Source organism: Paralichthys olivaceus, chromosome 17, assembly GCF_024713975.1.
Source record: "Paralichthys olivaceus isolate ysfri-2021 chromosome 17, ASM2471397v2, whole genome shotgun sequence".
Lineage (NCBI taxonomy): Eukaryota > Metazoa > Chordata > Actinopteri > Pleuronectiformes > Paralichthyidae > Paralichthys > Paralichthys olivaceus.
Window position 1 is genome coordinate 12,084,983 of NC_091109.1, and position 26,431 is coordinate 12,111,413.

General features: G+C 40.4%; 1 protein-coding gene across 3 annotated transcripts in view; it reads left to right on the forward strand.

The window, feature by feature from the left end:
• Positions 1 to 4,925: 4,925 nt before the first annotated feature.
• Positions 4,926 to 26,431, forward strand: part of svila (supervillin a) — a 67,932-nt gene continuing 46,426 nt past the window's right edge. Inside the window, exons 1-3 of one of the 3 annotated variants that reach the window (XM_069512518.1) lie at positions 4,927 to 5,088; positions 5,313 to 5,331; positions 10,050 to 10,119. The gene's annotated coding sequence lies outside the window, so the exon portion shown is untranslated. Of the gene's footprint in view, positions 5,089 to 5,312; positions 5,332 to 10,049; positions 10,120 to 17,925; positions 18,086 to 26,431 lie in introns of those variants that run through there. The other 2 variants (XM_069512517.1, XM_069512519.1) reach the window with 2 other exon arrangements.

Sequence of the window (26,431 nt, forward strand, 5' to 3'; positions counted from 1 at the left end):
CTCATTTGGCATGCAAAAATGAGACAGACCCAAAATCAGCTATTGCTCCCAAACATCATTAAGTTCGAAAATATCCCTTCATTTGGGGAAGAAATTAAAAGCAGCCAGAGTGTATGTTTTTAAGGCAAACTTTCTTGCTCTAATCTTTACCTGCCATGCTGTTCCGCAGTATTATTATGTGGATAGATGTTGATCATCCAGGCAAAGTTTGTACTTGATTGTTGTAACCTCAGCAACAGGTGATACTTTATCATTATTATTTTCTTACAGCATTTTTGTGTGATGATGGAAAATTAATCTGTGAAACCAAAGATGGTTGTGAACGTTTTATAGAATAAAATACCATAAAATTGCTTCTAAAGACTATAATAAGTTTTAACAGATGAGTTAAATTGAATAAAACATTTAAAAATAGATATAAAATAATCAACTCAATCAAAAGCCTGAGGAGCCCAACTGGTTCATACACTCTACGTTTATGAGACATGTAGCCTCTGCAGTGCAAGACCATGGAGTGCTTCAAAAACAAATAAAAGCATTTTAAAGTCACGGTCCAAAATGTAATGGGAAAAAAGTATTATGGGCAGATTGCAGTTAAATTTAATGAGCACAATTTTATGTTCATTGCATAATCAGCTTTGTCTTTTAGAAAACTTCATGAGCCCTCCTCTCGCAAAATAACTCACAGTACACAGTCACACAATCACTGAGGTGGTTTGCTGGTTAGGCCCAAACAATGTCAAAATATGTAGATAAGTTAACATAGCATGTCTGATGATGCTGAAAGGTAAGGGTTAAAGTTATTTATTAATCAGATGGAAGTCTTCAGTGGGGGTATCACTATCCCAGGCTGACTTCTAATTCTTCTGCTATGACTCACTTGATGATGTTTTTCAGATGGCCTTCACTCAGCCTGTCTGTTTCAAGTAAAGTTCGAGAGCCTCGTGGCTTGCCCCTGCTCTCCCATTAGATGTCGAACCCATGTGTGCAACGTCACAATCTCAAAGGCCGCTGCTGGAGCCAGATGTGCTTCTCGTGCATCCAGCTCCAAATGGAATTGTCATCAAGCCACTCCTGCAGCACTGGAGAACCTGGTCCTGTTTAAAACGCGTAGTGGACTGTATTTCGGTCAGACCGAAGGGGCGGCATTCAGAGAAACAACGTGGATCTAATGATACACTTTCCCGCAGACAAGAAAGTCAAATTAACATAATTGGCCTTCATCTTACTCCAAGAAACCATTATGGGATGGCTGACCAAATGTTGACCGTTGGGTAATGCATGCATATAGTGCAGAGCTCAGCACATACACAGACACACACAAATCCAATGGCTTGAAATGTAATATGCCACAAGGGGAAAGAGAAGAAAAGTAAGTGTAATAGCATAAGAAGACTCAACAAGGTCTACAATGAACTTAGACCATTTAGTTAAAGGGGGAAAGTGGAAGAGAGAGAAACTTAAAACCGCAGTAATCCTTTTTTGATATTAACAATAGATTCCATAGCTATCTGTAATGTGAAAGATGTAACATTTAAACAATTCTGCAGTACCACTCAGCTCTGAGAAGTTTTCTTGTCCATGAGATCACGGTTTTGGTTTGGTTGCATTTTCAATACCAGCAGCCCTGCAAAAATGCTTAACTCAACGCACTCTACATTATACCTGCCCAGTAACAAACTGCAGACAGACAAGGTTTGTTACGAGCTGGTGAACATAACGTTCAACATTCAGCAATCGAGGAGCCAGATGTTTCCCTGAGGAGTCGATGCAGACCTGCATTCACATGGCCTGAGATGTCCAAGCTACATAAGCCAAGGCTAATGCTGCTCCAGCAGAGTCGGGTCATTTTTTGCAAACCTGCTCCCGCCTGCACCCACAAAGCTCAGAATCAGCCATGAAGAGTCAAAGCTGATGTCCTAGGCTCTCACACTAAAGCAAATCTTTGCTGCTGACAAGTTTTCGCTGATTTAGAAAAATGGCACAGTCATTTTGATTTCTGCTTTCAGAGAGAAAAATACATTTGTTCTCACTCGCTGTCCACCAGGGTTTGTCCATTTTTACCTGTGCCCATGAATTTATATTAATGTATTTTTTGCCCGCTACACAATCTGCTGGGGGACAGAACAAACACTGACTGAGGAGGAGACAAAGACGTGGATCAGAAATGTCTCAATGAAGCACAGACAGGAGGCAACTGATGCAAGTGGATACAAGATGGTGGCCCTCAATAAAGATTATGAGTAAAATGCAGGAGTCAGCAAGCCTCAGCAGATGGATGTGTTCTTTCTTTCTTCCTCTGAGTGCAGCCTAATTTTTCCTGCTCTTAACAAGTAATATGTGGGATCTAACAAGCCATCATGTCAGGGTTCAACCCTGTTTCCTAGAATTTGTTTATATTGCGTCTTTTTCTCAATTATAATTTGAAAGGACACATTCTTGGAGCCTATAACATATGGCAACCTATGACGGCATGGATTTCCTTCTGAAGGAAGGAAGTGGGTCTTCAACTTACTGCACAGCCCACAACATATAAAGTGATGGTTGGTTTGATGGTAGTCACAGAGCAGGATTTTCACATCAGACAGCAGAGTTTGACTCCTGCATGTGGTCAGGTTAGGTAATAAAAGCTCTTTGGTTGAGGAATGTCTGTGGTTTGTGTATGAAGTAAATGTGTCTCATGCTTTAAGTCATTCTTTTAAAAAAAGTTTCATTATTCAATGAAGACCACAATGTTACTCTAACTTTAACCAATTGATGTGGGTATACTCGGTTTAACTGTAGCTTTTATTATTATTTAGAAAAAAATCTAATATGTTGCAACCTAGTATGACTTGGCAAAGCTATTGGTTAATAATATTTTCTCTTAATGTTGATTATAAAATATTCCCTGATGCAATTTTCTGGGTGGCCCAGAAGTATGTTCTTTTTTCCCTTTATTTATTCAAGAGCTTGCTCTTTCGGTTTAAGAGCAGAACGTGGTTTAGTTTCACATTCAGATTTTGCAATGATTTTTACCACTCTATCAGCCAATTTCATTTGGCTTTACTCCACCTGGCATTCTTTTGGTTGGGGAATTTTGACTTTTGAATTGTTGCAAAAGAAAATCCAAGCGCAGAAGAAAAAAAAGGAGGAGAAGAGCTGAAGCGGGAGCACAGGAAATGTAACAAGCAGAGGAAGCATAATCAAAACTCACCTTTTTGGAGATCAGTTTTAAATATATTGAACCAGGTACCACTGTAAGAAGATATGTGTTAGATTACTTTTTTCAGTGGCACCAACACTGATTTGGAAATAGAACAATAATGCAAAATACATTTTCATCTATCTTACTGTTACGTTTCAGTCTGTACTGATACATTCAGTTTACTGATATGACTGCTCGGTGTGGTGCTGTCTTTGTACTCAGGGAACAATAAGAAACCACCTGATAGCAGCAGAAGGTCACTTGGCATGTCTGTGATCTGCCTGTCTACACTCCCTTACACTCTACTATACAACTTTCAAATCTGAGCTAAATACTGGCATTTATGGAACGCACTGTTCAGCAACAATGGCTGCTTTATCTTTCATGGTTAACATAGGATTGTGAAGATGGGGAAACATTTGCAGCCAGAATGCTGCATAACTCAGAGTGGCATGACAGTGGAGGAGGGATGGAGTGAAACTTGTGGGCTTTGTTGCCGACCTACAGGTCCCCACCTCCCAAGTAAATCATCCCTCTGTTTTCCATATGGCTGCTGCTGAGTTTCATGTTCACTACAGGCTCATCAGCCATTCTGTCTGTGGTTAGGGTTCATTTGTTTGCCACCGGCCTGTTTCCCATAGCAACATGAAAACTTGCCACTGCGGAGACTATTCAAAGGAGGCAAAGTGAACTAAGAGCAGAGGTGATGAGCCAGTCAAACAGTCATATGGTTACCTTTCTTATGCACCAACTCACATAGAAAGTGAATGATGTGTCCTCTTCTCTCTAAAGGGGTGTGACAGTGAGCGAGGGCGAGCTGTTCACCACCAGTGTTTTGCATTTTAAAAGCCAGTGAAGTGGTGATGGGAGCAGCTCCAACTGTGAATGTTTATCTGGGCTAGTTTTTAATGGACAGGATATGTGGGACTGGGAATTGATTGGCAATCACATTGAGGCTGACCCCATAAGTCAGTGCAACAAAAACCCTTTGAATGTGTGTGTGTGTGTGTGTAAGAGAGAGATGACTGTCAGGCTATTGAATAATAACAGACAGATGAGGAGAAAGTTGCTCTTTCCAATAAGGAGAGAGGAAAGAGGACCTGCTGTACACTTTGCTGATTTATTATAGAGATTAAATTACATGTTCATGTATTCTGAGCCTTTTGTGTGACTTCTGGTCAATACAATGTATCTGACAGGAAAGTAATGAGTCCCAGAAGAGGAAAGAGCTGAGTCAAGCCAGACAAGAGTTCAACAAGAATATGAATATCGATGCTAACGTTAACTTGCCTTCAAAATAAAAGCCTGAAATAACTCAGGAAAAGAAACTAGGAGGGATCATTTGGACAACTGTGAATTGGTCGACTGTGAGTCATACTCAATTACTAAATTACAATATAATTATATTAATGCATCATTCACTGCATTTAACAGACTGCTTTCTTTTTGACTTTCTTTTTAATTTTATAAACTTTTCTGTAGTGAAATTACTTAAAAACTACTTTAAAAAACAGACAGTGGGGTTCATCCTTAACAAGAGTGAGGTGAAAATTCTTTGTTCAGGATATGTTCAAATAATATTTCATAAAAACAGATTTGAATGTCATAAAGTAAATTTTTTTTTTTTACTATTTTCTCAAACGTCCATAATAAACTCTCAAACTTGATTTTACGCTCCAAGCACACGTACCGTAACACCACAAATAGACACGCATCACTTTTCAAGCTGCGGCTGGTGTGACGGAGTTTTCGCAAACGACGGACCACATGACCTCGGTGGGCAGCAGCGGGTCTTCGTGAGTAACAGTAAAGTGTGCGTGTCCGTGTACGTGTGTGGATCCTACAGGAGTGCGGTGGTTAACAGCCATTAGAAGCGAGTCGTCTCCTGCAGAACAGCATCGGTAAGTGAGTGGGGCTGAATGTCTGTGCATGGGAACTTAAACCTCTCGCAGCTTTCTAACGTGGAATTAGGACATTTTTTCTCAGTCTGGTGGATTTTGGTGCAGAAAAGAACTTTTATAAAGTTTTAAGTCCGTGAACGCAACTTGCAACAAAGCCCTTTGCTTTTGGTCTCGGGTGGTGTTTACGGACGCTATATTTAAAATGTTTTTTTTTAACACTTTAGCGTGAGCCTGCACGTCCAGGTGAGGACATCATCCTCCGGCAGGTGGAGACTAATTCAGGCGACACCATCCTCTCCACACCGGCTCACAGCACCTCAATCAGGATAGAAAAGAAAATGAGCAGCGATGAGTTTGCGGTTTTAAAACTCGTGAAACCAAAGACTCAAGCCAGATATGTATAATGTTACACAGGACATGACATCTAATACCACAGCAAGAGGACAGGGCAGTGGTAGAGGTCTGGGAGAGGACCACAGTGCCAAACTTCTTTAGAAAATGTCATCATTGAGTGTTGTCGAGTACTATTTAGCAGATGGAATATCACCTATCTTTATACTTGTCATTTAAAATGTTGTCTTTATAAAGTGGTGGTATTTTAAAATGAAGTGCTGCATAGTGGACTATTTTTGCAGCCGAATTTAGCAGAGGGTGTTGATGACTCCTGTTACATGTTAAGGCTCCTGCTTACATGTTCTGTAGCGGTGATAATTGACGAAGCAACTTTTAAAATGCGCTTTTTCTTAAGGGGTCTGGTGGGGTAGATACTGCATGTTTTATGATGGCTTTTCCTCCTCTCTGAAACCCAGTGTATATCACAATGATTTGCAGCGATGTAGGAGTAAGCACATCATTGCGCTGCATGTTTATACAGTGCACCCAAAAATGCAGTGCATATTTAGTCTAATAATATAAAATAGTTTATACAAACAACAAGCCACATACAGCATGCACTGCTCAAGTGTTTTCCTCTCCTTCTTATTTGGCAGTTAGTCCTGTGTTTATAATCTGCCAAAATAAACAAGCCATGGCTAATTAGAAAGGCTGTTTTCCTGATTTTCCTCCATACTTGGAAGTGAATAAGGAAGCTAATTAGCAGCCATTCCTCTCCACCAGGGTCAGTGAACCCACACGGATCGTGACAACACTTCTGCTCTTGATCGATCAAGCCAATTCTCTTCACAATTTGTTCATTCCCACTGATTTTTTGGTCCGCAGGCCAACTTTTGTTACTGTTTAACCACAGTGGATCAGATATAATAGAATCTAATTGATATAATTGGATATAATTGTCTTGATATAATTATCTGCAATAGCATTATAATATAGTTCAATCAAAATAAAGCTTATTATGCAAGTAGAGTGAGCAGTATCATTTATAAAATTGTTTTTGTTTTATCTGAAATTTATGAAACGTTTAACAGTTTAGCAAGTGCTTATCATTTTCTGCACACTAGGTGCCGTCATGTAGACAGTTTACATTAGAGCTGTGTATTGGCAAGGACCTCACAATACTATGCATATCATGGTCACAATGGGATATATCATGATATTTTGCAATACAATATCATTTGATACGATATGATACTGCAGAGAAATTGTGTAAACTACCTTATTAAAATGCACCATTTCACTTTATTCTAAAAAAGATATTTACATGGCATAGTGTCACTGAACAGTGAACCCACTGATTTAAAATTGCACAAAAATAAAGTGCATATTGTGCCATGTACAAGAATAATTCACTGCTGGGAGGATGCCCTTCTACTAAAACAACTTTCTCCAGAGTTTCCCTTTAAAACATGAAAAACACAGTTGGAGATTCTCTGCTCAGACGCGTTCAACAACACTGAAACCTCAGTGTTCAGTTGAGGGGTGGAGCAGCAGGAACAACGTTATGTTATAATTCCACTGTGGAGATAACGTGTTTTTGTTTACAGCACATAGTGTTGGTCCTCATCACCAAAAGCTGTCTTGACATCTAAGTCGCTGTCTTCTAACTTGTATTCTTTTTGTTTTTTAATTTTTCATCTGCCGTGTGTTTGGGACATCTTTAACATGCTCACTCGTTCACAGTGAATCTTCCCGAGGACCTCCTTTATCCTCACATGGGCTCATTCAGACATTCTGCACAGGGTCGGCTGGGTGAAAGTCTGGAGCTTCTCACTCGGACATTTGCGTTCTCACATACAGTTGCTCTGGACAACATCAGGAGTTTATCCAGAGTTCAGTGAATGTATAAAACAACTCTTGAGCATTTATGCAGAAGAAAGGACTAGAAACATGACAGGAGAAAAAGGACCAGATCACACTGAGAGACACCATTGATGGTCAATGTGAAGCTTTGGTGACCAAAGACACCGTGCATACTTAAAACTCTATGCATAGGCTATTTAAAGTATTATTTTTTTTTAACTTTGGTGTGTCAGTGCTTAAATATGATCCATCCACTGTTCCATTGTATGAATATGCAAGAGGAGGCCAGTGTAATTATTTGTTGTGAGTGTTCCCAGGGTCTCCACCTTCTGTGTTTCAGAGTGAGAAACTGCCAGCAGAAGTCAGTTACATAAGCCTGTTGGGTGTTGCATCATTGTTTTGGGGGCCCCGGTCCAGAGAGCTGGGGCTTGGTCTTCAGATAGGTCCAATGGGTCTACCTCCTCCCACAGACCCCCTCAGTGGACGAGGAAGGGGGGAGGTTAAGAAGCTATTGGAAGCAGATGCTCAGTGCATCTCTCCTGCTGGGGGACACGGCTCAGTGCTGGTGGTGAAACAAAGCTCCACCTGAACATAGGTGGAGGGGGGGGGGGTTCTTGTTGTGCATTATGTCTGAGTGTTTAATGATTAGCTGACACATGTTGGAAGTATGATTTGGGTGGGCTTGGTTGCCATGACATCAAACATGAAAACATGCAAAACAGGGATGATTTATAGTTCTATAATCCTCAAAACAACCCCACCTCTTTTGTTCCAGTAAATCAATCCCCCAAAAACTTGTGGGTCAGAGCTGATTTGTTCTTACAGACAGTGCTGTTTAGAAAACCAAAAGCAAAATCCCCTAAATGTTGCACTGAAAGGATTTAGGAGTGGATGTTTTCTGCACTTTGGTATTTCTGTAACCTGCAACTTGAGAACAAACGGCACAGAAACACATGACGATATAAAGACAGCTGGGGTGGAACAGCATGCTTTTAAGAAGCTGTGTGTTCTTTGGATGTGCACCCGAGTATAGGTTTGACATCACAAGTTTTTGAAAACAAGCTTTGGATTATCCTTTGGGCTTCTCGTCGTCACATACAGATCTGCTGACCTGCTAATTTAAAAGCATCTGTGAGGCTCCGTAATCTAAGGTGTGTATCTTGTTAAATCAACAATCTCAACCTGAATCTGCAGCAGGTTCTTTGTAAGAACAGCTTCCACTTTATCTCACAATCTCTTTTCTCTTCTTTGAATTGTCTAATAAAGGCACAAGTTATCAGCCTCTATTGGCAGTTAGAAGTAACTGCAAGAAGATGTGAGGGTCTCAAGTACAGTTTGCACAACCCTTATGTCTCATTGAGCAATGGTGGTTTCTAAGAAACCAATGCTGAAGACATTGTTTCACAAAAGAGGGAAAGGGAAAACAAGAAGGAAAAGAAGCTGGCTTCGATCGATGCAGAAAGACTAGAATCATTTAGCATCTGGCTTTTTTGCTTCTCAGATACTTCTTAGATTTCAAGGTCTTGACCTTCTATGTAATTTGCCTTGAGATAATGTAAATTATGATTTGGCGCTATACAAATAAAATTGAATCATGTTATCACCATAAGTAATTTGCAATTTTGATGTACTGTGAAGAAGCTTTAGGCAGTAAAGTTAATGTGAGGATCCTTTCAAAATATATATCCCTGAATATTTATATTTAGCAGTTAATTTCATACAAGGTACAATAAACAGAAAACCCCACAATCACATCTCTCTATGCTGTGTCCACCCTTTGCCTCAAAAATGGCACTAGACTGTCTTTCCAAAGTCTTATAGCACAAGCAAAGGCTGATCAACAGCTCAACATTGAAACATAGTTTTGCAAAACATTTAATGTGAACTATTATAAACACTAATGCTGTTATTGTTTTAAATTGGTCATCAGAGACATTTTAGATAAAATGTGCACCAGAAAAAATGCTCTCAAATTATATGACAACCGTTTCCTCACTTATATTAAGTGGCCAGTCAAAGTCACAGTGTTCCCCCAAAAAGTTCAGACTTCGTCAGCCCATATCTCCCTTAACTGCAATATAAGTCACATGCAATATCAATTCCCTGGGTGTCTATATATGATCAAATCAGCATGCTTTGATTAAGACCTGTGACGGTGTGAGAAAGTGAGATGATTTGACATCGAATGCCCCAATAGCTACTACACCCAGAAATATCGAACGGGCAACTCTGGTATAAACAGCAGAAATATGTGTATATGTCAGTTCTCTAGTCCTCTAGTTCCTGAGGCTGATGCATTTGAGACATATTCTAATCATTATTGTACTGCAGAGCTGCTGGGTTCCCTCACAGACCGTGGTTATGTGTAGGCTGGGTAAGCCGATGTGGGTCACAGAAACAATGCTTCATTGTGGCAGATTAATTGACAGGCATTCGACATGTGAATAAGTTGTGCAAATGTATTAGTTGCCTCACTTTGAATTGCTTACGTGGAATGTAATGAGCATCCACTCCAGCAGTTTATATTGTCTGCTTTTACCTTGTACTTTCAGATTTGTTTTTGAAAATGTCACATGCTGTCCAAGAAATACAATTGTCTCATGCAGTCAATTCAATTATTTGTGTTTTGCTGACTAAGAACATAGAAAATATACAAGTGGACTGGTGTGAAATTGTGTTTTTAACAGGAAAAGGAAACCAAAGCTGTAAAACGAAGTTAAACTTCCCAGCACACTTTAGTGACTAAGTTAATGATTTGTTTTCAGGACCAGGCGACGTTCGGGAGCTGGACACTGGAGGAAGAAAACTGAAGTCTTCTGTCTCAATGGTCATCTCGTAAGTACATCAGCTAGTCAACTGGTTCTTCTCACAAAAAGATTCCTCTGTTAGAGTGTCCGAAGGTTTCATGGGAGAGAAAGAATGACCCATCACCCACAGCCAACATACTGTACGTTCCTGTGCACACACACACACACACACACACACACACACACACACACACACACACACACACACACACACACACACACACACACACACACACACACACACACTTTTTACTTCCTTTCCTTCCTTGGGATGTGAGCTGACCTTTCGCTCTCTGTTTTTCTTTGTCAATGACACCATGTGTAGCGATGATGAGGTGAATCAACAACAGACCCTGGCTGTGCAGAAAAAGCCAAACTTTACACTCCTCACCATGGTAACAGCTTCTTGTTTGGTCTGTGTCTGTGTGATACAGATATTATAGCTTTACATACATTTTATATGGTTCTGGCCTCTCTTCATTATATATTTCTGCAGTTTTTTGATTTTGGTAGTACTTTTAAAAATGTTTACAAGATGTCTCTCTCTATCTGCCTTTTAGCATTTTTAGTAGTTGTAGTATTTTTTTTTACAATATGAGTAGCGGGTCATACTTTTATCTTTCTTAGTCTAAAAGTAACACATTGTCTGGTGTACATTTTTGTTTCACATGTTAGTCCTCGTCGCAAAAAGTGAACTTTTCTATTTCATAGCACTTTGGGTCAAATTATTGAAGTTGAATTTACTGAAACCCTTTCAGTAAAGGGAAGCAGTTCAGAAGAAAACACAGTTCAATAAAAATGTATGTAGTGCATTTAGTGAAAGGTAAATAAATGTCAGCAAAATATTTCTTCAAAAGGTAAAAATATTACAAAAAAACATTGCCTGTAACATATTATCATATATGAAACTACAGCTCTCACTAGAGCACAAACCTCCGCCAAGGCCCAACAGTCCCCTTAAATTTAGTCAAGCTAGTTAGTTTAGTCAAGATTTCACACATCATGATCCATGCATTATTCCCTGGGAAAACATTAGACATTTTGAAATAATAATTCTTGGATCCGCCACCTGATCTGGATCTGCACCAAAATTCAATGGGTTCTTTCCTGACCTGGAGGAAAAAGACCCCGCAGCCTCTTTGTTTTTTTATTGTTGGCTATTGGCTGGTCTCCTGAGTCCGTTTGTTCTCTCCCCACATTACTTTGTGCTGAGGGGGAGCTCAGCCACACAAACAACCCTGCCGTCTGCAGAACTCACATTCTTTCCTGTCTGCATTGATACCTGGGTGATGGAAAGCACATTAGTTAAAATTTGTAATGCAACATCTAAACCTGCATGAGGAGCAACATAGGTAAAAGGAATAATTAAATGTATTGTATTTTGTAGGTAATTCCTACTGATAAAGCAATTTTCTGATATTGATAATCAATCACCATTCCTGGCACTTAGGTACAAACTTCCCTGTTTGTGTTGTATGACCTTTCAGATGTTAAAAAGATTAGACCTCAGCAGCGGTTGTGTTGACACAATAGGTGGTGTGTTGCCAAGTATACACACACACACACACACACAGGCTAGAGTGGCCTAATTGTGTCAGCAATTGAGTGAGAGTGCCTACATAGAAACCCTAATGGACTTTGATCCATCCATTAACATGTTTATTCCTACCTCACTAACTGATACTCCCACAACTAGAAACAACATCGTCAAACTAGATGGTCGATGCTTTTCTGCCTCTGTGGGAAACAAAGTAGTCGACATTAAATGATTATTATCCCGTGTTCCGTTTTGCAAAGAGGCTCCAACCATTTTCTTTAAATAAAAGTAAAAAACATTTTAATAAAAGTAAAGACCGTTCAACTTGTTTGACTTCAGTCCGTCCCCCTCTCTCATCTAAAATCAGTTTAAGTTAGTACATGTTATCATAACTAATGAAATTAGTTGGCAAGAGTTACAAAAGTAAAATCAGATATAGTCTTTTAAAGCCCAACTCTTTACACAGTTAGCTGACATGTTCTGATTGTTTGGTGAAACCATCATCCTACTCCTTAACCCCCCCGACTTCCATACATACACTGACACACCTCCAACACAAATAAACACTGCATCATCCAATCCCCAGTGTGTTTCACTAACCCCTGCCTTATGAATGACTCACGCAGAGAGCGGTGACTCATAAAGACCACAGCACTTAATGGCTGCATGTGTCAGTTGTTTCATTTCAGATATTTGAAATGCGAATCTCTCAGTCATGTCTGATCGGCAGCCTGATGCAGCGAGTCCTGTGTTAGAATCGGAAACCCTCTCATCTGGTTCTCCACACGGGTTTAATCATCGAATTAAAAATAGGTTTGTCCCATGTCTGATTAAAACAGGGGATGTTCATGTATCAGAGCGCGTGAGGTCACTGTGTTTTCAGGTGGTTCCAGGTGTCGTTTATCAGCCCCTCTTGACAAGCCAGTTAGCACCGCTCAGACGCGGGTGATGACTTGAAGAGGAGTCATCATGAAGTGCTGAAGTCTGACTGGCCAACGGTGCTGAGGTGACAGACGTATGTGAACATTCACCTGCACCTGGTGCTGCTCATCATTGTCGCTGGTCTGTTGCCATGTTGGCGCTAACAGTTTGCCTTTTATAGGAAAGTGTTTGCACGGGATGCCTGGGATGGTAGAAGTGTGTGTGGAGGTGTGTACACATGTTTCCATGTACTTGTATTAAAAATGTACTTCTCCTTACATCAGTGATACCATTTTATCTCTTATTATTCTGATTTAAACCTATCACAGGGACTCATGTCAAAACCTGATAGTAAATAAATAGTAATACTCATACTCACTCAGATTTAAATGTGTTCTAATGAATCCTTTTTCTGCATTTATTGAGCCTGTTCCACATTGGCTTACCTCGGGTCTCTCTCCACTTGGGACCAGAGGTCAGCTTAATCTCACTGAGGCCATAAACTGCTCAGTTTGCATGTTTTCCTTCACAATAAACACTTGTCTGAAATGCTCTAAACAGTTGGACTCATGTTGGTGTGTTTGCTGCCACATGTGGTCAGTAAGGGTCATTAAAGTTTCAGATGTCAGCCTGTGACTTTTTTGTTGGCTCATGTCTGACCAATGAGTGAATAGGTAAATGTTGTTAACATGTTTGCCGTTTATATAAAAATCTGTTAATATACTTAAGGGGCCGTTCTTCATGCTTTCATTGCTATAGTGCTATAATTAAACTCACCTATAGGTTAAACCAGCTTGTATTACTTGCCAGCTTCTAATTATGAATGGTCAAAATAGCACTTCATAGTTTCTTGAATTATGTGGAAAAAAGAGATGAAAATGAACTGTGAGTAAAAAGCAAGCAAGAGACTTTTTGTGATTTCGACTCCCCATGAACCTAATATAGGCATAAATGAATAACACAGTTGGAGTAGTGCAGCCCAGTAAAGAAATCTAACAGTCTTATCTAGAATAGACTGAATTTCACACACAAACTTTAGTTTTAGGGCCTATTTTTGTGGCATTAATCATTATTCAGCAGAAAGAGACAGGGGGTGATGGAGCACTCAAACGTATCTCCTGCAGGAACACGGTTGTCATGTTTGTCTCAATTGGTTATGTCCGTTATTGCCGTTGGTCTTCAGCCATGTGGGAAAGTGGTTCTGCTCCAGAGCTGTTGATTTTTTTTTTTTCTGCTCTACTGTCCCTCTGTTCGACTCATCAGGGCCACTGGAGGAAATAAAAAGGGATTCCTCCCATTCTTATCTCTGCTGGGTGAATCATTCCTCGCCGGACCTCATTAGGACAGATTCCCATTTTCTATTCATATCCATCATAATGTCCGTTAGCGCTGTCAGACACACTGCAGGTGTACGTCTCGTCTCTTGGTGACCCACTCCCAGATGCCAGGCTGACTCTCTAACTGTGCCTGTTGCTGCCTTAATGGGCCAACACTGGTGACACCGCCAAGCCCACCCTGTGGTTTAGTGGGCTGTGGTTACTAGTGAGCCGCCAGTGGCTTCATGTGTCTCTGACAGTTCTTCCAGTCCTACCCTGTGGCAGTCTCACTCTTTCTGTTTCCTTGTCTTCTATGTTCATGCTATCTCTTCTTTCCTCATGCTTTTTTTTTTTTCAAGTGTTCTGGTTTTGGATACTGACTTTTACTGGAGATAATCTGTTCAACAAATAACATCCGGAATCATAGGCGCAATGAAAGGTACAGAGCACTGTTCACCTTCTATTACATATTTATTCCATCATCGAATCTCTTAATCTCATTTGTTTTACGTCGGCTGTAGAGTTGCTCCCATTGCTGGACATATCCGCTCATTAATGCACTTTAAAAGCCTATTTATCTGCCGTGAGCCTGGGTCGTTTGGTAGAAAAGGGGGTCTGCTTTCTGTAATGGCAATTTTCTAAATTGAGTTGACATGTAGGTCGTGGCAGGGGTTGGATGGTAGACATGGAATGGGAGGATGGGATGGAGGGAGCAGAGAAGCTGGAGCTGTCATCGATGGGTGCTGTCAAGATAAGGTTCTTGCTATGTAAGTGCAGCTTAGGTTTGAAAAAAGATTCATCTTTTGCTGTCTCACTTTTCTTCTCCCTTCACTCTTCATTTCTGAGGCTGTGCTTTTATCACACTAACACATGCTCCGTCTGACCTCTGACCTCTTCCTCTGCTCTCTTTGAAGCCCTTATCTGCTCTTGCGCTCTCTATTTGTGGCCACTGACTGACACCTTGAAATCTCGTGCCGCTGCACTAAAGGGCTCTCATGGGTAAACTCTCTGGGGCTCGTGTCTCTTGTGTGTGTGGCCCTGATGTGCACAGGATCAGAGGTGCAAACAGGAGTTTGTTGAGCATTTAGCAAGAGAGAGAAGCTTTGATCAAAACCAGTCTGCACATCTGGAGGCTAACCCTGCAGTTTGGCAGAGAACAGATTGGTTGAATCAACTTTGGCACTAATGAGAGTGAAAGAAATATGGTGAGGTTTGCACTTTTTGCTACTTGATAATTGAATAGACATTTTATAGAGAGAAATTCCTAATTAGAAGGCCAACACAAATTTGAGGTTCTGGAACACAATGTAAAATACTAGTCCAGACTTGCTAGATATTAGTTTGAAACCAAACAAGTAGCTAAGTAGCTAAATACTTGGTTTTATTGCTTCTTATAAACAAAAACTAGAGTTGTATTGTTTCTTACAAAGCTTTGTTCTGTCAGTAATGAGTATTTGACTGTTCAAATCAATGTCAATTTAATGAAGGTTAGATCCAGAGTGGGACAATATAGCATAGGACACTTTGTATCAGTCACAAAAATTTAGTTTAACTAATACATGTAAAGGCAATGCAATTTAATACTTTTTTTCAAGAGCATCAACATTTGTTCAAACTTTGTTCAAACATTTTATATGTTAGTCGACTGTAACTATCAAACTTGTAGGACAACTACAGCAGCGATAACATAGTTTTGTTTTAAATAAGTAATTCAACCTGTTCTTGTGTTATTTTTCCTTTTCCCCTGTGTTATCCCTGCTCAGAGCGTTTTTAAATGTAGACTTTTCAACTTTTAAGACACTGACTTATGTCTCAGTTTAATTGGCAGTGGCGTTTCATGCTCAGTGCTCTGTATGAATGGTGACCCATGCTGCTAGATGATTTCAGGGCTGAGCAGGCCCAGTCTGGCCCGGTCTGCCCTGCAGTGTCCGCAGTTACCCATGCCTCTCTTTTTTGTTGAGGCTGCTCTGCATTTACAGAGTATTCCTTATCCAAAGCTGCTGACTATGTTCGCCTGCACGTCTGACAATCTTCAAAGCGAGCCAGCGAAGGAGGGGGAGGGTTTAATAGTACACATATTTCCAGTTTTTCTGCATCCCAGGACATTGTTGTGGTCTCCCTGCAACTGTTTATGGAAAAACAGGAGGCGAGTTCTTTTGTCCACAGTTTTCTGTGTTGTGCTGACAGTTCAGTGTGGTTGAGGCATGTTGGCAATCAGCATTCAGCTCTCGCCTAACAAGGCGCTAAATTGAAATCACATTTGCTTTTATATTTTTTCTGCTGCCTTTAGAAGAACTAACTAACTTCTTCTCTAATTAGCTCTGGAATGGCTGAACTGCAAGTACAAAGCCCTGTTGAAGAGTCAGTTTTTTTACAAATCAGTTGGTGTGAAATCTTGGAAAATGAGGTTACGTTAAGGAGACTTAGAGGTTTTGGGCGAACATTGTGGTTGTACCCTGTCAACACTAGATGGTGCTCTTTGCCTTGGAGCTCTAAACCAAAGTGAATGACAGTCCCTAATGATAGTTAGTACATGCTACAGCAGTTACTCAAAGTATTCTGTAGCCTATAGATTCCATAGATGTTCCTACCATTAAAAGAGCATTAATGACAAATCGTCCTCTATGTCCCCCACACCCCTCTTTCATGTGACTGGCAGCGTCCCAGTGTCCTCTCCTTCTCCCAATGTGTCCTTTGTTCATTGGCCAGCTGAATCAGAGCCCTGTCCTTATCTTTGGGTCTTTGTGTGTTAGATTCCCTTCCTTCCTCTCCATCTATCCAGTGTTGTCTGTCACTTTTCTTTTGAACCTCAAATGTTGAATCAGCATAATGAATAAGAGGTTTGTTTTGCTGTGAGAGACTGACTGACTGTTTAAAGTAGGTATGTTCACGTTACTTTTTAGCACTCTTACTCTAACCCAGACTCTGATAGAGAGATGATGAGTCGTAAGGGTTGACGTCTGTGTCTGATGTCTGCGGTGATCTAACATTGTATCCCTCCTGCCACGGGTCTGACTGAGCCTGTCATCTGGTTTTCTTTTTCATTGTGATGTCAGTCAGTCAACCGCTTCAGTCCAAAATGAAATATCTTAACAACTGTTGAGAGGATTGCCATGCAATTTTCTACAAAGATCCATGGTGCGTATAGCAGATCAAGTTTAATGACTCAGAAGATTCCCCTTCGCTTTTCTTGTAGTGCTAGGGGGGAACCAAGGGCGAGGCCAGGGGGGCATTGGCCCCAGCTGAAATCTGATTGTTCCCTGAAGTGCACCCTTATAATAACCTTTTTTAAGTTTTCTAAGTACACAATTTGTTTCATAAAGGAACAACTTTCAAAATATATTCAATGATGTGCTGCATTGCTTGAGGCCATAGAGTGAACAGTAATGACTTAATTGTGCACCTTACGGAATAGTGCATGTATGTTGGACATGTAACTGGGCCCTCTCTGTAAATTCTGGCCCCTTTATGTTTTAGCACATGTCTCTACTCTAGGGCTCCAACTCAAACATTTCACATTCGCTATATCCCTCGATTTTCTTTACTTAACTGATGGATGATGTTTTTTTAGATAAAGTCAGAGGTAGTCAAAAAAAATTTCAGCAGTATGATTCATATGTTTTAGCAGTTCTTTACGAGGCACGGAAAAGACAAGGTTATTGTATTATTTTCAATATACGTGTTGTACTGTAACAAGTGAACAAATATTAATTCGACCTCTGCCTGTATAAATGTCAAAAATCTCAAGTGTTTTTCAACCAGAAGCATTTATACGACACTACTGTATTTTTTAGTGACTTTCTGTAAATGTAACTATCTAACTTTTAATCATAAACTCAGAATAACTTTTCCTGTTTCCAGTTGAGCTCTTGACCCCCACTCATAACTTTTGTCATTCGGTTGATCTTGCATGGTGTTGACTGGGAAAGCACCGTGCTAAATTTATCACCCACCTAACCCACCCACCCTTTTGGTTCATGCCTGCTGTGGATCTAGCCACAACACATGTGCTGAAGCAGGGATAGAAAGTGGGTGGGAGGTGTGGGGCCTGTGGACCCTGTCAGTCTATCTTTACGTCTCAGCAGTCCTGTCCCACAACCCTCCAGAGCTCTGACCCTCTAGAGGACTGTGGAACCAGCAGGAAACTTTTAACAAACCACCTGGAACGCTTCAACCTTCAGACTCAGCGTCTCTCTGAGAAGATAACTTCCATTGAGAAGGTATGCAGCTTTTTGTTTAGATTACCTACTACAGATTTAGATGTTTTTAAAAGCTGGTGAATGACTTTGGAGTTGTGAATATTGTGTTTTAATATTGATTTTATTGTGGTTATATCAGTGAAATTAAATGTTGGATGGTTTTCGATTGATGCCAATGGAATCCTAAAGTTTTAAACTCTTGAAAAGTGGTCTAAAATGTGCTTGTTGTATTTTGTTTTTGGATCTGTTCTGAAACATGTTATTAGGATTTAATTTCAGTCTGGTTGAGTTTTAATAATTCTGATGTGTCTGTCTGATCCAGGTTGGATTCTGCAATTTTTCCTACAAGCAGCTCAGCGATAAATCACAGCAAACTCGCCCTGTGTCTGTAATTTATTGTATGTTCAGTTGTTTATGCTAAAGTTTGATCAGTCAATGACTGACAGGGATGATGTCCGTGCTTGTAATAGTGTGTATTTATTTGTGTGTGTGAAAGATGAGGAAATGAATGGTCGAGGAGAGATTCGGATTTCGGGGCTGCTGAGCTCCTCCATGTGGGATTCATTCAGTGCCGAGTGACTGGCTAAGGAGACTACAGTTGTTCATTGTGCTGCACCTGCTCTCACTCTGTCAGGACACATAGACAGAAATAGAGTGCTGCCTAACAGGGCAACAACACACCCACACACACACACACACACACACACACACACACACACTATACTTGCCAAACCTAAACCTTAAAATATGTCTTTAGCTTAACTTTAATTGTTTACCCGTGCTTTTTGTCCCCACAAGGAAGAAAAATCCCCAGAATGTGACTGTGTAAACAATACAAGTAGTACCTGGACCACACACACACACACACAGACATACACCAAACTTTTATACAAGCCTCATCTTTAATCCTAATTTTCATTATAGTTTTCACTCAAGAATGAAATGCATGCAATAATTTCACTGTTGTCTCCACTTACTAATATTTTTTTATTGTTATTATTAAGAAACACACAAATGTAATATTGTTATTGAAGAGTCTAGACATTTTTATGTACAAGTGAGACTCCTGTCAGTCGTGATGCTTTGAGCGATGTCTTTATTTTTACACTCTGCTCCAAATATACATGAGGCCTAGTTCAGAGCTACTTAATTGGCTGAGGTCTGATCTGATTTCTTGTGTGGGAGGAGGTAAAGTAGAGCGGGGATGTTGTGACGGTCTTCTATTACACACTGTTGGTGTCAGACCTGTGTGTGTCACTGTCACTTTTCTCCGCTGCTCGTCATGGAGTCACACTGCAGAGCATTGGGAAACGCTGTGATTCGGTTGGCTCGAATCCACAGCAACTAATCTCTTACCAAGGTCGAGAGGAAGTGCTCTGTATCGCTGTATTGATGTGTCTGTGTTATGTCTGGGTCCAGCTAATCATTCAAAGAGCTTAAGTCAGTGTGTTTTATTTCCTTTTGGAGTTTTTGCTCTTGGGACTCATTCACCTGTAAAAGCAGATAGTACTTTTCAGGTGCTGCTGAGAGGAAAAAAAGACATCACTCAAGTGTGTGGATTAAGGGCCCGCTGATAGAAGCACCATGACTGAACATGTCTCATGCTGCTGTGCAAAGCTTATTTTAGCCTGGACATCGTATTGTCAACACTCGGGTCGACTAAACAGCAGACCGACAAGTTAAATAGGGCATACACTGACCTAAGACCTTTTTTTACTGTTGTGTTGCCATAGACGTGCATCAACAGCAAGTATCAACTCAGTTTCCCATCTGACTTTTGTTTAGGAGATCTAGATTACATATATTTTCATTGGTGATTAATCTATCAATGTCAGGAAATCAAAATGAATAATGCTTTCAGTGTATTTATATAAATACATATGCTTTTGTCATTCATACCATGCACATTCTGTAGTTGTGTGCACTGTCTGTTCCTATTCCTAAACACTGTGTTAAACTGTTTGGTCACTTGGGGGTAGTGAGACAATTTGTTAACACAATTATGACCTTATACACATACAGTTGATATGACTCAACCATAGACTGTACTGCTCCCTAAAAGTGAAGCCAAAGTGTCTAGATTGCCATCTGGGGGCTGGATGCAGATGGGGGCTGGTTTTGGTGAGTTATTTGATTCTATAAAAAAGGGTGAAATGTCCTGATTGACAGCTGAGACTGACACAATTGATTATTTTCACTAGAGATGCAGTCATGGACCTGCTCCAGGCTTCATGGTCGCACTCAGAGTCTTCCTGGAGGCTTATTCCTGGTGGTCCCACGTGGTGGGTGTTAAGTGCATATTTACCCCTCCATGACAGCTTTTCCCTTATTTTAAACCAGCTAGTCCCAGTTTAAAATCTAATTAGTGGTGATTAATGATGAGCCACTAATGGCATGTAGGACTTTGAGCTGGGGTCTCTGCCCTTGGTGTTGACCTCAGACTTGAGCTCGCACATGAGCTGTTGTGACCGAGATGCAGTGCAGGTGAATGAACAAAAAGGGCAACAAATGTGCCAATGGCACACCTGCTTAAGAAAATATTTCTAAATAAATTTAAGCATTTGTTATCTATTTGAAGACTGTTTATACCTTAACATTTAGATCAATAGTTTTGTTCCCAGAATCCCTTGGGTCTTGTGTGTCATATGTGATTTTGTACTTGCGCCATTACTGAAATCAAAACTATTCTCCAAACCGAGCTGCGGTGCTGAAAACAAGGACATTAAACTGACATCTCAGTTTTTGGATCTTCATTTAGATTTGTCTTTTTGTCTGGTTGGACTCTAAAGCTGTTTTCTTCCAAGGACAGATAATGAGAGAGAACAGAACTGTGGTGAGTGTGAGACTTTACTGCCAGTTCACTGTTGACAATCTATCAACAAGTCTTGTTAATAGACTCTTGAGCAGTTATTATGGCCTTGAATGGGTTGTTACTGTGGACAGAAGAAAATAGCATGGTTTGAATTGTTCAGTGAAAATGATTGCCATCTGTAAATGTGTGGAAAAAGAAGGTCACAAATGATCATCCATCCATTAATTGTCTTACTGCTTATCCTTTGAGGGCCACGAGGGTTCTGGAGCCAATCCCAGTTGACAACTGATTAGGGTCACAAATGATTGTGCACGGCAGTTGACAGTTATAATGACGGCAGATTTACCATTGAAATCTGTTGCAGTTTTTGAAACCGTGGGTTCAAATGCAGTGTCTCGATCAAGCTGCCAACCACTGCCTTTTCTAAGTGAAACAACAACTGGCAGATTCTACCATCAATTTAATTCAGCTAACTCATGAGTTGGTAGAAGACGCCATTTCCATTTGACCCTTTAAAGATTCCAAATGAGACACAGGCTTAAGCTAAATGTTTTGTTAGAGATGTAGTTAGTCTGATGAGTATCATGAGTAAATTTAAGATGAAAAATTCCTCTCTAACCCCAAATGGTTTGGATTTTTATTTTAATTTTCACCAGTTTCCCAGAAATCTGGCATATTTGGGGGACCATGAGTGTATGTGTCTTTGACTGTGTGCAATTGGGTGCGGCTTGACTGAATTTAACTGGACTTTTGGCCTCTGCAGAGGTATGCACTCTACTCTGTGCCATTCTCATTGCCTGGGACATCAATGAAAATGTCAAAAAATGCCCTAGCTCGCCATGTTAAAGAGAGTGGAAAAAGAATCCTGGATCTAAGTTGTCCAGATCCACGCCAGTCCTGTCTTGTCCCATCCTTCCACCAACTTTTGTGGAAATGCATTAAGTAGTTTTTGCTGAATCCTGCGGACAAACACATTGACTGGTTTGAAAACAAAACCTCCTCTGTAAAATTCTAATATCTCGGCCTGTTCAAATGATCATTACTTAACAACTGTTGATAAGTGCCTGCCATTGATGGTGTAATGAATATCAGAGCTGCGCTACGGATATCATATCTCACTCCCCAGCTCTTACTCTGGAAATAGGTGCATCTTGCCAGACACTGATTATTGCAGCTACATTTGCTTGAGTTCACCAATAGCAGCCTCCACTCTGCTGGCTCACCTCGCACTGTGTCGACTCCGGGAGGGAATGAGAGATGCAAGCTTTCCACTCAGTCTCACCGTTACCGTCCTGCAGGATGACAGTTGTTGGGAAAATGTCCTGCGTGAGGGGATGGAGGCAAATTCTCTGGCAAACAGGAGCCATGAAGAATTTCTGGTTGTGTAGCTTTCTCTCCTGACCAGATGTGCTGTGTGTGTGTGTGTGGCACACTGAAGCACACACAGCTGTGCTCTGTATATGCGTATGTGAACTTAAGAATAGATCTTTCCCTCTGGGCTTTGTTTGAATAAGATAGCGTAGACGTGTTTCTGCATTTCAGGTGCATCACATGCCTCAAGGGTCATATCATCACTGAGGAACAGATGGTGCTATGTTGGCTCATAGGATTACAAATTAATCATGATTGCAGTTATGGTTTTGGAAAGTGTGCAGTCCACTTCCTATTCAGGAACAAGGAAAAATAAAAGTCAGTCTGACAAATGGTTTTTGGCCTTGTACCCTGCATTTTTTGGTCTGTTTTGTTGTTTGGTGTACTTTTTATACCCATGGATAATGGGACAAAAGTGGACAGCGCAATTTCAGATGTTCTCAGCAACTTTGAAGAAGTTTAACAGCAGAAAGAAAATGGTAATAGCAAGCAAATGTCAGCAACTTAGTCACTAAGCAAGATTTGTTTTTGGAGTGCTGCTATTTTTCACCATCCAGCTTTTAAACAAGAACAAATCTGTTTTTAAGAACTGCCTCAGTAGATCAGAATGCAATGAAAAAACAATTTTTTTTTTTACACAAGGGATAGTTGTGAAATGATTTGTTAATCGCCAGCTCTGTGATTGGCTGAGATTGGCTCCTCTTGGAGGAGTCCACTTGGAGTCTTTGAGTCTCCTACTTAGCACCTCTTATCTGTTTTTGTTTTGGAAAACCGCGCTGAGCTGTGTACAAAGGCCACAGAAGGTCAGCGTTGTCTTGCCGTTTCTATTTTCAGTGCGACTGTTACGTTCCAAAGACTTCAAGCAGCAACGACAAGAAGTCGATAATGAGGTTTTAAAGCTCTTGTGCAGGAGTGTGTGTTGAAGATTGGTCATATCTGACCTCAGGGGCCCTGCAGGGGTCAGGGGGCCACTGATGGTAGATGCACTGTAACTATAGCCAACACTTTAATGGAAGGAACATTGGCTGGAAGAAATTTGAAATTGGCCACTTGTTGAGGGTGATTGATCTAATACAGTTCCACTTCTTATTTATATCCCCTCTTTTTTTTTTCATTGGCAGTTATAAGACAGCAGAATACCCCGGAATTTCATACATTTGTTTTTCATTAAGGATTGCTGTTATAGTGTAACAGTGAAGTCAGTGTTTTCCTACCTTTTATAGGGCTCACGTGCAGCAAGGGTTCTAGGTGCTGGCTGTGTTTTCGCAGTTTTAAGTCATTCAACACAGTCACTATATATTCTCAGTATTTAAGTGGAAACAAATCTAAAATATCAGTAAAATAATATTCCTGGGTAACAGTTAGAGAGAACACAGACATGAGTCAGTATCAGTCCTCTGTCTTCATCATCCCCGTCACTGCTGTGATTCACTGTCTGCAGGTGTAGAGGGTGGTGATGGTCTGGTTAACTCATTAATTGGATATTTTTGTGACTGACATCCTGCATCATTCAAGATTCAATGTAAATATCATGCAACATAATAAAATGGCAGATGTCTCTTTAAGCTGCTCACAAATGTGGAATATTAATGAAGGAAATAAATAATCGAGTCATAAAAGTAACAGCACTTCAGTGATATATGGCAGCGGGGGAAAATAAAACCCTGAGAGTTTACTGTCTCCTGTGTTAATTTATCTTCTGTGTCGGACAACTGTATTAGTTAAAGAAGAGGTGGAGGATGAAAACATTCGAATGTCACTTAGTTGTTAAGTATTAAGTTAATCTTTTAACTTTTATTATTTAGAACAGCCAAAAGCCAAATCTAATAAGATCACACTAGAGATTTTGAAAAAAGAAAACATATGTTCAGTAAGTATATTTGAGACTGGATTTTAATACTGTTTTAAGATTAAATGTAAAATGTCAAAATGAGTTAAAAGCCTAGACTATATATAAAGATGGAAGACGTGACAGCTGACCAGAAGTGAAGCCAACAATGGAACCTTGCTTCATTCCCAGATCGCTACTGCACAACCTGTGGCTCCAAGATTGTTGGATCATATCTGGTATATTTTAGCTTGGGAGGAAGTGAAGATGTGTCATCCATCTTTATATACAGTCTGTGGTTCAAAGCATTAACTCCATATTCAAGCCACTGACTTGACTTGTTTCTTCACCCTCTCTCTGAAGGTCAAAGGGCACAAAGAAGAATCTATCTGCTTCATTCTGATATCCCATCAGACAACATTGCAAATGGAGTTTCAGCCTCAGTCTCCCTCCCCCTAACTCCCTTTATGTGTGCATATGAATATCTTTACCTTTCACACTCTACCCCCCCGTCTGAATTTATGGTCACGCTGCAGAGGCTCGGGCTCTGTTATGCGTCTGCAGAGACGCAAAGCCGTGCGCACTGTATCTCTCTGCCTCTCTCTCGCCAGGAAAGGTGAATATCTTTCCTCGGGGACGCCATAAATCTGGACTTTATTTCTGAGAGCGCTGTGAAAGAGCCCAGAGCAAGAGACGAGCATTTGCTAAAACTAATTTCTCTCCCTCTCTCTCTCAGCGTTTGCGCCCCTCTCAAAGATTTTCTGACCGTGAAGGTGATGCAGCCATTAAGGACGTCTCCCTGAGCAGACCTGTCAGGATGCCTCTGTGTGCTGGAGGTCATTTTAAGTGCAAACACGGACAGTCTGGAAGTGTTTATCTAATAATGACCCACTGACTGGCTGCACATGTGAGCTTGTCCAGGCTGAAATAGCAGCCGCTCTGATTGTGTAGCTGAGCGAACATCTGGGCGGATGATTGGTGGAGAGGTGTGGCTCTGTTATGATGATGTTAAACATGGTCTGCCTCGCTCTTAGCGCTGTTGAATATCAATATCCTGAAGTGGCTTTCTCACAACGTTTACCTACTAGTAATGAGATTGTGATTAACATTTTAATTATTACATGTTAATTCAATCAACATTTCATGTGATTGCCTACACACCAACTGGCACTACAAGCACATGCTTCAAATACGTCAAACACTTCACGGAAATGTCATTTCTCAGTCTTGATGTTTAGACTTAATCTACTTTCAGGGTTTAAATCTGAAATTCAAATTTCAACTGCTGTCACTGATTCAACTTCAGCTGATTTCAGCTGTATCACTTTTAACTAACACCTCAGCTATTTTAATGCTTTCACTCCCACTGATATTTAAAACTTCAACTGCTCAAAAAACATTTCATATTTAGGCAATTCTACTTGTTTACAGTGTTAACTTCCAGCATACATTTAGATTTTCTTATGTTTTCACCCCTGCCCGTTTGTCTGCTGCACAAAAACCATTGGACGGATTATCAAGAAACTTGTGGTATACCATTGCACAATAGTTTTTTTTTTTTTTTTTTTTACATTTTCACCGGGGTGAATCTCTGATCTTGATGAAAAAAATCTGGCATATTAAGATAATTAGATTTCTATAAGTGTGTGGAATTTGATTCAGCTTGATTGAATTTAAAGGGGGAAGATGTTGCCCTTATGTTTCTTTGTCGAAGGTGACAGGCCTGAATATAGAGTTACACCATTTAAGTGTTTTAATTGCTTTATCACAGGCATGACTCTATTCAAGTAAACACTACGTTGTTTTTCCCCATAGTTGATGTGTAGTTTCCCATTTGACTCCAAATTAGACCATGTAATAATACACATGCTAAGATTCCTCATATCTGCTTCAGAATAGTAACTAACTTGTGCATGCCTACTTGTTAAAACACTACAACTGTAGTGTTGCATCCTTACAGCGACTAGTAAGATCTTGCCCCTTCTTGGCAGTAAAGATACCTCATTGCTAATAACAGGTTCGTAACTGTCAGGTGGTTGTGTAGGTGTGAGGTCATCCCTGTAGCAGATGAGTCAAAGAAACATATTAAATGTGTTATGAGTGCCAGAGGGAGGATGTGGGAGGTAAAGAGGTGATAACAGCTCGGAGAGTGAGACCTGTTTGGTTTGTGTTCATTCAGAATCCTCCGTGAATGTGCTCAGTTTGCTCGATTACTCCAAGAACAGTTGAAACAGTTTAGCTTTTCATTTAAAGGAGTTGACGTGTCAGTTGAGTCTGAAGCACTGAAATATCAAAGTGTCAGTTGAGGTGAACGCTTTCAATAGAATTGAAGTGTCATGCGTGTTAAATATTGTAA